Here is an 11,648-nt window from a genome sequence, read left to right as displayed (position 1 = left end):
CAAGAAAGTCTCCATTGGATGCTCCTTTGACCCAAATTCCTCTCTTCTCTTTTAATCTCTGCTTTTTCTAACAGAAGAAAGCAATCTTCAATCCAAACTATGGATGTGGTATGTGATAATACCGTTTTAAAACATTTTATTTATTTTTATAGCTAGTGCCTATTTATTAAATAGGAACTTAGCCTTCCTTTATTTAAAGTCAAGCTGATTAAAGACAAACATTAAGTCAGTAACTAGGCACATGGAATCTTAATATGATGAAAATTATGATGGTGAGATATTGGGTAACTCTAAATGCTCTCCTAGTTCAAAAAGTTCAATGTTTCTGTGTTTCTTTGAGAACCTTGCTTTGTGACAGTTCCTGTTGCTGATTTTTTTTTTTTAATCATATGTTGAACCTTCTCCACGTGCTAGGTTTAGAAATCTTTGCCATGCCAGGCGCAGTGACTCATGCCTATTATCCCAGAACCTTGGGAGGCCAAGTTGAGCAGATCATTTGAGGTCAGGGGTTTGAGATCAGCCTGGGCAACATGGCGAAACCTCATCTCTACTAAAAATACAAAAATTAGCCAGGCATGGTGGCACACACCTGTAATCCCTGCTACTCTGGAGGCTGGGGCACGATAATTGCTTTAACCTGGGAGATGGAGGTTGCAGTGAGCCGAGATCGGGCCACTGCACTCCAGCCTGGGCGACAGAGTAAGAGTCCATTTCAAAAAAATAATAAAAAAAATAAATCTTTTCCGCTTCACTCATGTGGGGTGTTATTTCATGTACTAAACAGAGACCAGCTATGATGAATGGTTACATAAAGATCGCCAGTCCTGGGTACTTTTCTGAGCTATGCTGCAGCAGGCTTCCTCAGAATCTCTCAATTCTGCCTAAAGAGGGATTTTAATTTCGTTGTTATTGTCATCTGCATCAGGCCACAAGATGACATCAGCAGGTTTTTGCTGACGCCCAAAAAAGATAAGTATGTAAGGGGGCTAAATGTGTCCCCATCTTATATTCATTTGGGGTCATGCTTGCATTCAAGGATTTCTAAACAAAGGATGGTGTTTTAATAAGAAAAGTGGCTGTGGCTCTAGTTTTGATGTGATTTGAGAAGAAAACGATATTTTAAAGACCAAAATTGGATTTAATCTAATAGCTGAAAAGAAGAAACACTTAAAAATACAATGGCCTTAACAAAGAATGTTGTGATTTAAAACAATATACTCGAAACATAGTCTGTTTTATCCATAGCAAATTTGAGATGCAATATTTTCTAGAAATAGGTCAAATTCTGAGTATTTTGTATAAACAACATATTCCACTAGAGGGCGCTATTTAGTTGTATATTTAACATTCTTTTTCTTTTCATAAAAATAATAAAAAAGGCTATAAGACGATGAATTCTGATATGATTCTTGTTGAGCATGTTATGAAATTTCCTCCCAGACATTGTTTTATTTTCAGCTTATATGTGCGAAATTTCACTTTAAGAAGTATACATGACCCTGAATCTTTCAGTATGTATACAGTCCCAGCGGTATTACGGTACAACAGAAGCAAAAGACATAAGTTTAAATTACTGTAATCCCATAGGACTTTTGACCATTGTTCCTCTTTATATGTTACTGCACGAAGAAAATTTATTGTAAATATTAATATTGTCTGTTTAGATCTCATGTGAAAAGACAAAGAGAGGCAGGGTGGGTCTGGGTGGGTGATCCTGTAAGTTTTTCCGGGGTGACTCTTGCTATCTAAGATGAATTAGAGGAGAGTCTTTCAATTTGTTTTGCAGGATTTCATTCTCTTAGGCTCCTACTGTCTCCATAATAGTTGTGGCCTACTTTTTTTTTTTTTTTGATTATAAATTTTTATTACTTATTTAGCATAATTTGGAAATATATGATAGAAGCTTAAGAAAGCAATAAACTTTGTTCCCCTCCAAAAAAATTAATAAAATAAAGCATAATAGATACACACAAGGTAGAAATGCAAACAGTGGGAAACGTTTCAAAATGAAATGTCTCCCTCTGATTGACCCTTACCCCAGGGAGTTATGCTTAAGTCATTGCACATTCTTTCAGATAATTTCTATGCTCTCTGTCTTTTTTTTTAAATTGCATTTTAGGTTTTGGGTTACATGTGAAGAACATGCAAGATTGTTGCATAGGTACACACATGGCAGCGTGATTTGCTGCCTTCCTCCCCATTCACCTATATCTGGCATTTCTCCCCATGCTATCTCTCCCCAACTCCCCACCCCCCGCTGTCCCTCCCCTATTTCCCCCCAACAGAACCCAGTGTGTGATGCTCCCCTCCCTGTGTCCATGTGTTCTCACTGTTCGGCACCTGCCTACGAGTGAGAACGTGCGGTGTTTGATTTTCTGCTCTTGTGTCCTACTTTTATTTGATTCTAGTTCTTCTTGACTCATTACCTTTGTCCTTTCCCTGGGGTTTCTCAGACTATGTTGTATGAGATGCTAGTATTTATTTTTTATTTTTTATTTTTTTGAGATGGAGTTTCACTCTTGTTACCCAAGCTAGAGTGCAATGGCATGATCTCAGCTCATTGCAACCTCTGCCTCCTGGGTTCAAGCGATTCTTCTGCCTCAGCCTCCTGAGTAGCTGGGATTACAGGTGCGCGCCACCACCCCCAGCTAATTTTTGTATTTTTTAGTAGAGATGGGATTTCACCATGTTGGACCAGGCTGGTCTTGAACTCCTCACCTCAGGTGATCTGTCTGCCTCAGCCTCCCAAAGTGCTGGGATTACAGGCGTGAGCCACCATGCCCGGCAGATGCTAGTATTGTTAAAACCACACTGGGCTACATTACCTTTCAAAATAAATTATGACTTTCCCTCTAATTTTCAGAAAAAATAATCAACAGAATTTTCTCAATTTAAGTCATTTCACTGCATTACACTTTTCTCAAATGGTTTTAGGTTAAGGCTGTAGTTCAATATGATATTGATATAATGCAGACATGTAAAAGTTATTTAGACAATACATTTCTGTGTTATATCAATATACACTTATTTTCATGTTGTACAAAAGACTTCATTAACATGTTTGGGAATTCTCTATTTCAGGAATTTTCCTGAAATTACCATTCTTCTTTAATTTTTATAATTACACCTATATTATAGAAACCTGTTTTTATAAAAATTCAAACCATAAGCATTTCGTAATATAATTCTAAACACAGAGTCAAAAATGATAGTTCCTCTTCATTCTTTCCTGCAAATCCTCTTCCTTCCCTGGAATAGTCACTGTTCAGATTTAAATGTGTGTCTCCCAGACATTTCCCATGCACATGTGTAGTTGAAAATGAAACCTTTAGCTTTCACTATTTTTTTTCTGATGGAATCATAGTCTGTGTATGGATATGTTGCTTTTTGTAGTGAACAATGTGTCTTGGCTATCTCTTCATCTCACTACCTGTAGGTCTAGCTCATTCTTTATACCTGTTGAAGAATATTCTATAGTCTATATGGATGTCCTTTCATTTATTTAACCAGGGATGGAGGGATTGAGGGTGGAGCCACTTGTTTTAAATATAGAGGATACAGTATATATATACATACACATATATTATTATTATTTATTATTATTCGAGACAGAGTCTTACTCTGTTGCCTAGGCTGGAGTGCAGTTGCACAGTCTTGGCTCACTGCAACCTCCACCTCCCGGAAGCAAGCGATTCTCCTGCTTCAGCCTCATGAGTACCTGGGACTATATGTGTGTGCCAACATGCCTGGCTAATTTTTACATTTTTTATAGAGACAGAGATTCGCCATGTTGGCCAGGCTGGTCTTGAACTCCTGAGTTCGAGTGATCCACCCACCTCAGCCTCCCAAAGTGCTGGGATTACAGGCATGAACCACTGTGCCAGGCCCACTTGTTGGATATTTTTAACAGTGCCGCAAGAGACATGCTCATTTACATACCTGCGGGTGTGTCTGTAGAATCTCTAGCGGGGTCTCTTGACCACAGAACAGGTTTATATTTTTGGTCAGCATTTCTATACTCAGAACCATATTTTCTCCTTCCTTCCTTCCTTCCTTCCTTCCTTCCTTCCTTCCTTCCTTCCTTCCTTCCTTCTTTCTTTCTTTCTTTCTTTCTTTCTTTCTTTCTTTCTTTCTTTCTCTTTCTTTCTTTCTTTCTTTTTCTTTCTTTTTTATCTCTCTCTCTCTCTCTCTCTCTCTCTTTCTTTCTTTCTTCTTTCTTTCAAGATGGAGTCTCATTCCGTTGCCCAGGCTGGAGTGCAGCGGCATGATCTCGGCTCACTGTAACCTCCGCCTCCTGGATTCAAGCAATTCTCCTGTCTCAGCCTCCCACGTAGCAGGGACTACAGGCGCCTGCCACCACACCGGGCTACTTTTTGTATTTTTAGTAGAGACCAGGTTTCACCATATTAATCAAATATTTTCTCATTTCTTAACCAGAATAACTTACTAAAGTTCTGGCCTGGGAGACAGTCATGGAAGTTTTCATGAGGACCCTCCTGACGCCTGTGAGAAGGTGGGACAGCTTCCATGGTGCTATGTGTGGATTTCATGAAAAACCTCAAGCCCCAGTTTCAAGGATATTGCTAGGTTCCAGCAGATTCAATTTCTTAAAACTGGCATTGGAGACCATTTTTCTGATAAGGTAAACCTTCCTTGCTTAAAGACAACATGAGAATTCAAATCTGTGAACGTTTGTTGAGTACCTAACCTGTGTAAGCTGCTCTGTTAGTCATGGATTGAAATTAAGCAATGAGTTAAATACAGTCTGTGCCCACAAAGAGGGCAGCAGCACCAGGAGAGATGAGATGAATACACAATGAAATCTATTCCCAGGTCGTGCAAGCCAGGGACAGTGGAGCTGGCCAGAGGTTTTGTGAGTTGCTAAGCTGGGTAGGGAAAATGAGGATGGATGGGAGACAGAGATGAGGGGGAAGAGATATTGATTTGAAAATGAATGGGAGAGAGAAGAAAATGGGGCAGAGGAGAATGAGAGCGAGAACAAATAAGTGGGGAAGAAGGAAGGAGAGTGAACAATGGGGTCTTGAAAGTTGGGCAGATCCTCCACTTGTGATGATAAAGGAAGAGAGGGTGCAGGGGTATAGCAGAAGATTAAAGAAATAAAAACAATTTAAACATCCTATTAATTTAACCTCACGAAGACAGCCACTGCTATTCTTGCAGTATATTCTTTTCCAATGTATATTTTATAATATTATAAATATCATAATATTTGGATTTTCAGTATATTTTTGTAATACTATAAAAATGTTATAAAAATAAAATTTTTATAATATACAGGGTCCACACATCCCAGTTTTGGAAATAACCCTGTTGGGGGATCCCATCCTGTTGACAAGAATGGGTGCAGAAGCCCTCCCCACCACCCTCCGGGGTGAAAAGTCCTGATTGCCCATTTAAATGGAGCTCTGATTGCTGATGTTGTAAAAGTAGATTCTCCTTTCTCCAGGGCAGGGATAGTTTGGTCTTTGAGATACACAGATGCCCAATCACCATTTCTGGGAGGCACCATCCAGTGCAGCAAAGAGACAGTCAAGCAAATTGAATGCCTGTATCAAAACATGTTCCTATCTGTCTACACTTGTCAAGTTATCAATCAACATTGTTAGATGATTTTTCATCACAGGCCTCCATTGTTGTAGTGCAGGAAAAATGGAAAGAAATGGCTGGAAGAATTCTGGATTAAGGAAGAAGTTCCTGTTCATTCATTAAGCAATTTTATTTTTTTCCCCTTTTTAGTGTTGTAGGTACCAGGAGGACAGGGACCATGTCTGTTTGAGAATGTGTGTCTTCCAACCTGGGGAAAGTCATCCTCCACATAAGAATCAGTCAAAGCTCTTCTTTGAAATGTAGCAAGAAGCAGAACACAAGTTGATTTTTTTTTCCTCACTGGATACAGGTTGAAACTTCAGATTCTGAAATATATTTTAATTTTTAATGGAGTATAGTTTGGACCAGCATTTTGACAGTCAGAAGAAAGACCATTTTAGAGAGAGGAATCAGCTTTTATAAAAGGGAGGTAATTGATATATTGGGGGAGATGCGGAGGGGCTCCAGATTTCCTGACTTGGATAGAACAGATGGAAGCTTCTGAACATCTAAAGGTGTCATAGACATGGATCTGGTCCTCAAGAATTGTGCATTTGCTATTTCTTTTGGTTGTCCAAACCTTTTTTTTTTTTTTTTTGCATTTTTCCTAGGCTTGGAAAATGTCCCAGATATTCTTGTCATCCATTGTACCAGGCAGAGGCTCACCTTCCCAGCCTCTCTTGCAGCTAGGGTGCACCTACAGCCAGACAAGCCACCCCACACCTTGAGGTTCTTGCTGGTGAGCCGAAGCAGGCACCATGTGGGACCCATGCTGGGGAGTGCAATGGAAGCTCTGCCCAGATTCTGGAGCCAGCAGCTCCAGTGGCTTTCGTGGGGGTGTTCAGAGCCACGTGGTGGCACAGGTGGCATAAACCCCCAAGTCTGAGTCTAGAGGGGCTCCGTAGTATTTCATGAGGTAGTTCTTCCCTAGCTTTTGGATGTGTTTCCTGGCTGAGCTGGTTCTCTGTTCCTCATGAAGATTCTCTGATCACAAAATATTTAAAAAATATTTTTATTAAATTCCATTTCCACTCAAAGTAGCCAGAGGTGGTTTCTGTTGCTTACAACTCTGACTCTTCACTTTAGGATGGGTACATGAGCAGAGTGGTGAGAAAAGAGGCCAGGAGAGGCATTTTTGATGTAATTTGACACTGAACAAATGCCTCTATGGATATTGGCTAGTGTAAGAAAATTTAATATCCTCAGGTAATTAGTAGAAAAATAAAGTATATGAAAAATTGTGCAGCCTCAGTAAAAATGAAATTGCAAATAAAATCGGGTATTAATTTTATTTCAGCTAGGTGGAAAACATTAAAAAGAAAATGCTCAGTGCTGGTAAGGATGTGGGAAAGTGAATTCTTGAGGTTCCATCAATGCAAACTTTCTGCAGTAAGTGCCACAAATACTTACTGTCCATGTGCTTTGAGCCAGTAATTTCACTTGTAGGAATTAACCTAGGGAAATAATTGGCTAAGTACATTAAGATGTATGTGCCAGGATGCTCATTGCACTGTTGTTTATTTCAGCGAAAAATTGAAAGCACTCAACTGCCTATCAATAGGTGATTGACTGAATAATTTATTATACCATGCAGAATGTATGTATTAATGCACAATGTAGTTAGGTATTGGTACGGTTGAGCTGTGTCCTCACCCAAATCTCATCTTGAATTGTAGCTCCCATAATTCCCATATATTGTGGGAGGGACCAGTTGGGAGATAATTGAATCATGGGGGCAGTTTACTCATATCATTCTTGTGGTAGTGGATAAGTCTCACGAGATCTGATGGTTTTATAAGAGGTTTCCCCTTTCACTTGGTGCTCATTCTGTCTTGTAAGATGTGCCTTTGCCTTCCAGCCATGTGGAACTGTGAGTCTATTAAACCCCTTTTCTTTATGCATTACCGAGTCTCAGGTATGTCTTTATCAGCAGCATGAAGATGGACTAATACAGGTGTTTAGCTCTCCCAATGGGTAAGCGAACCTTTATGACTGTGGAAATGTGTTCACAAAATATTGTCATATGAAAGTCTGTTAATAACGAATGTGTGTATGTTGGGGCTCGAGTGGATCCTAATAAAGTAATATTCTTTCTTGTCAAGGTTATGAATCAATTGAGAGACAACCACAAAAGTCAGAGAGATGGTGATAAAAACATCGGCTTCATTACTGATTAAAGTTTTACTGGAGGATATAGCTTAGGGGTGTATCCACGTGGACTCAAGAGAGCCCATCCAGCCAAAAGTTATGCTTGTTGAAGCTTGTTGCCTCAAAGATTGCTAGGCTCTGGGGCAGAGAAGAAAGGGGAAAAATTGTGAACAGTCTTTCAGTTTGTTAGCCCACCTAATTGAGACGTGGACAAATGGCTATCACCCATTGATATGGTTTGGCTGTATGTCTCCACCCAAATCTCATGTCAAATTGTAACCCCACATGTCAGGGGAGGGTCCTGGTGGGAGGTGATTGGATCATGGGGGCGGATTTACCCCTAGCTGTGCTCGTGATAGTGAGTGAGTTCTCGTGAGATCTGATGGTTTAAAAATGTGTGGCACTTCCCACTTCACTCTCTGTCTCTCTTGCTCCACCATGCTGAGGTGGGCTTGCTTCCCCTTCACCTTCTGCCATGGGTGTTTCCTAAGGCTTCCTAGCCATGCTTCCTGTTAAGCATGTAGAACTGAGTCAGTTAGTCAATTAAACCTCTTTTCTTCATAAATTACTCACTTTCTGTTAGTTTTTTTTTTTTTTTTTTTTTTTTGAGACAGAGTTTTGCTCTTGTTGCTCAGACTGGAGTGCAATGGCCCAATCTTGGCTCACCACAACCTTGGCCTCCTGGGTTCAAGCAATTCTCCTGCCTCAGTCTCCTGAGTTAGCTGGGGTTACAGGCACCCACTACCACGCCTGGCTATTAAAATTTTTTTTTTTTTTTAGTAGATATGGGGTTTCTCCATGTTGGTCCAGCTGGTCTTGATCTCCCGACCTTGAGTGATCCACCCGCCTTGGTTTCCCAAAGTGCTGGGATTACAGGCGTGAGCCACTGCGCCCGGCCCAGTTAGTTCTTTTTATCAGTGTAAAAATGGACTAATACACCCATCAATCAATTAACTCCTTTGTATGGTGGGGACAGGAGTCTTACCAAGATCGTGGTCCCTCCACAGGGAGGCGTGTGGAATATAGAATAAGTGTTCCTGCCCTTAGCATGATCATGTAATTCCATTTTTGTTTGAAGAAATGTATGGATGTTTCCATAAAAAGATATAAAAATAAGCCTGAGATGGATGTGTGAGAAGTAGTTTTCCCCCATGGGTTGGGACCATGAGGGGGATTTTAAATTTCTGTTTAAAAGTCAAAATGACTTTAAAAAATAAACAACAATATTTTTCATGAGAAAAAAAAACCCAGAAATATGTTTCCATTAGAAAACTAAGTTTCTGACAGGCCGGGAGTGTTGGCTCATGCCTGTAATCCCAGCACTTTGGTTGGCTGAGGCAGGTGGATCATGAGGTCGGGAGTTTGAGACCAGCCTGACCAACATGGAGAAACCCCATCTCTACTAAAAATATGAAAAATTAGCCCAGGCATGGTGGTGCATGCTTGTAGTCCCAGCTACTCGGAAGGCTGAGGCAGGAGAATTGCTTGAACCTAGGAGGCGGAGGTGGCGGTGAGCCGAGATCACGCCATTTTCTCCAGCCTGGGCAACAAGAGAGAAACTCTGTCTCAAAAAAAAAAAAGAACTAAGTTTCTGTTCATATTGCATGTAATTCATACTCTATGTAAATGACATTTTCTTATGCAGCTAGTATTTTTTACAATCAATTGAACACTGAAGATCAATAGATACAGGTTCCATGATGAAAATAATTACTGGGGTTCTTTTTCATGCATTCTTTGATGTCCTTTCAATGTCTGGACATAAACCAAGTTCCTCCTGTGCCTTCACTCAGATCCCCTTTACAAATCCTCCTTATTTAAACTACTTCTCATGTTTTCATGGTACCTCGAGTAAGAAGTCATACTCCGTATGTTCATTTGCTATGTAAACATGTGAGTTAGGTAGGTATCAGGATTGAAAAACAAAGGCATTCACAAATAATTGTTCTCTGGGGGTACCTGAAGACAGTAAATTTGGAATCTGGTAAACCTGCCTTCCAGATTTTGCTATCAAAGAGGACTGTTTCAGATGCAGTTTAGCTACATTCAAAAGAAAATTTTAAAAAAAGAAAAAAAAGGGAGAAAAAAAGGCAAATGATTGGCAGAAAGGATTACTGGTCTTTTTCACTTACCTTTTCATTTTCCCCTGCTCAATCAGCTTGCATTTAAGACTAAAAATAAACCGATTTAAACCCACATCTGAAAAATCAGTGAGCTTTCAGAGGTAATAACCAGGAGGGCTGTATCTTTTGTTTTCAGACTTTCAATATCAAAATCTGCTCCTTCTACTTCCACTGCCCTTTATTGAAATGCTACCTTGTCCCAGGCACATAGTAGACAATGGTTGCTGTTCACCCAGTATCTCTCTTTTTCCTTACCAGCAGAACCTCAATGTTTTTCAAGCATGCAGTATGTCTGACAGCAAACATGCTCTTCCCCCACCTCTCCTACAACCAGGGGTGGCCATATGGTGCAGTTCTAATCAGTAAGGCTGAAGCTGGGCTTTCTATCTGCTTTCCTGATACATATGCATTCCCTTCCTGCTCTCCCCACCTTCACTGTCCCTTGGCCTTTCTCATCCTGTACATCTGGAATCTAGATGTGAGGCCAGGAGGAGACGCAGCCATGTTGTGACCAGGGGGTTCAATGCCTCATGCTGAGGGAGGTGGAGCAGAAAGAAGGAAGGTCTGGGTTCTAGGTGGCCTCATTGACCAGCCCTGGCCTGTCAACTTCCAGACTTCCTGTTATATAAGACAAATACATTCTCTCTCTCTCTTTTTTTTTTTTTTTCCCTGGGGACTCCAAAAGGGAGGAGAGGAAGTGGGGCAAGGGCTGAAGAATTACCTGTCAGGTACAATGTTCATTCTCTCTCTTTTTTTTATTTTATTTTATTTTAAGAAAGAGAGAAAGGTAGAAAGCGAAAGAATAAAAAAAAAAAAGAAAGAAAAAATGAAGGAGAGGAAGAATAAGGAAGAGGAAGAGGGAGAGAGAACGGGGGTGTTGCTTTATTGCCCAGGCTAGAATGCAGTCTAAAAATGGGTATGCCTGTAATTGTGTTTAGTAATAGAGACATGGAAAAAAAATGAGGGAAGAAAATAACTAACAAGCAGCCAACCAATATTTCATTTAAACCTGTAAAGAGGTGTGATGTGGTACTGATAACAGTGTATATTTTGTATATTTAAAGTGGAGAGTTCTATAAATGTTAATTAAGTCTACTTGTTCCTGATCTGAGTTCAAGTCCTGGATATCGATGTTAACTTTCTGTCTCATTGATCTGTCTGATATTGATGTTAAAGTCTCCTACTATTATTGTGTGGGAGTCTAAGTCTCTTTATGTCTTGTATATCTGGGTATTCCTGTATTGGGTGTGTATATATTTAGGATCTTTAGCTCTTCTTATTACATTGATCCTTTTATCATTATGTAATATCCTTCTTTGCTTCTTTTGATCTTTGTTGCTTTAAAGTCTATTTTATCAGCAAAAATTGCAACTCCTGCTTTCTATTTATTTATTATTTTTGCTCTCCATTTGGTTGGTAAATTTTTCTCCATCCCTTTGTTTTGAGTCTTTGTGTATCCTTGCATGTGAGATGGGTCTGGATGTAGCATACCAATGGATCTTGGCTTTTTTTTGCCTGTCTGTGACTCTGGATTGGGGGATTTAGTTGAATTAATAATAATATATGTGAGTTTGATATTGCTATTTAATGTTAGCTGGCTGTTTTTCCCATTAATTGATACAAGTTCTTAATTATGTTGATGTTCTTTATTTTTTGGTATTTTTTAGAAAGACTGATACTGGTTGTTCCTTTCTGTTTGTAGTGGTTTTTTCAGAAGCTCTTGTAAAGCAGGCCTCGTGGTGATGAAATCTCTGAGTGCTTGCTTGTTCA

Source organism: Sapajus apella, unplaced genomic scaffold (assembly GCF_009761245.1).
Source record: "Sapajus apella isolate SASKATOON/1434 unplaced genomic scaffold, GSC_monkey_1.0 scaffold92, whole genome shotgun sequence".
Taxonomy (NCBI): Eukaryota; Metazoa; Chordata; class Mammalia; order Primates; family Cebidae; genus Sapajus; species Sapajus apella.
The sequence above is the reverse complement of the archived record's forward strand: the minus strand, read 5'-3'. Positions refer to the sequence as shown.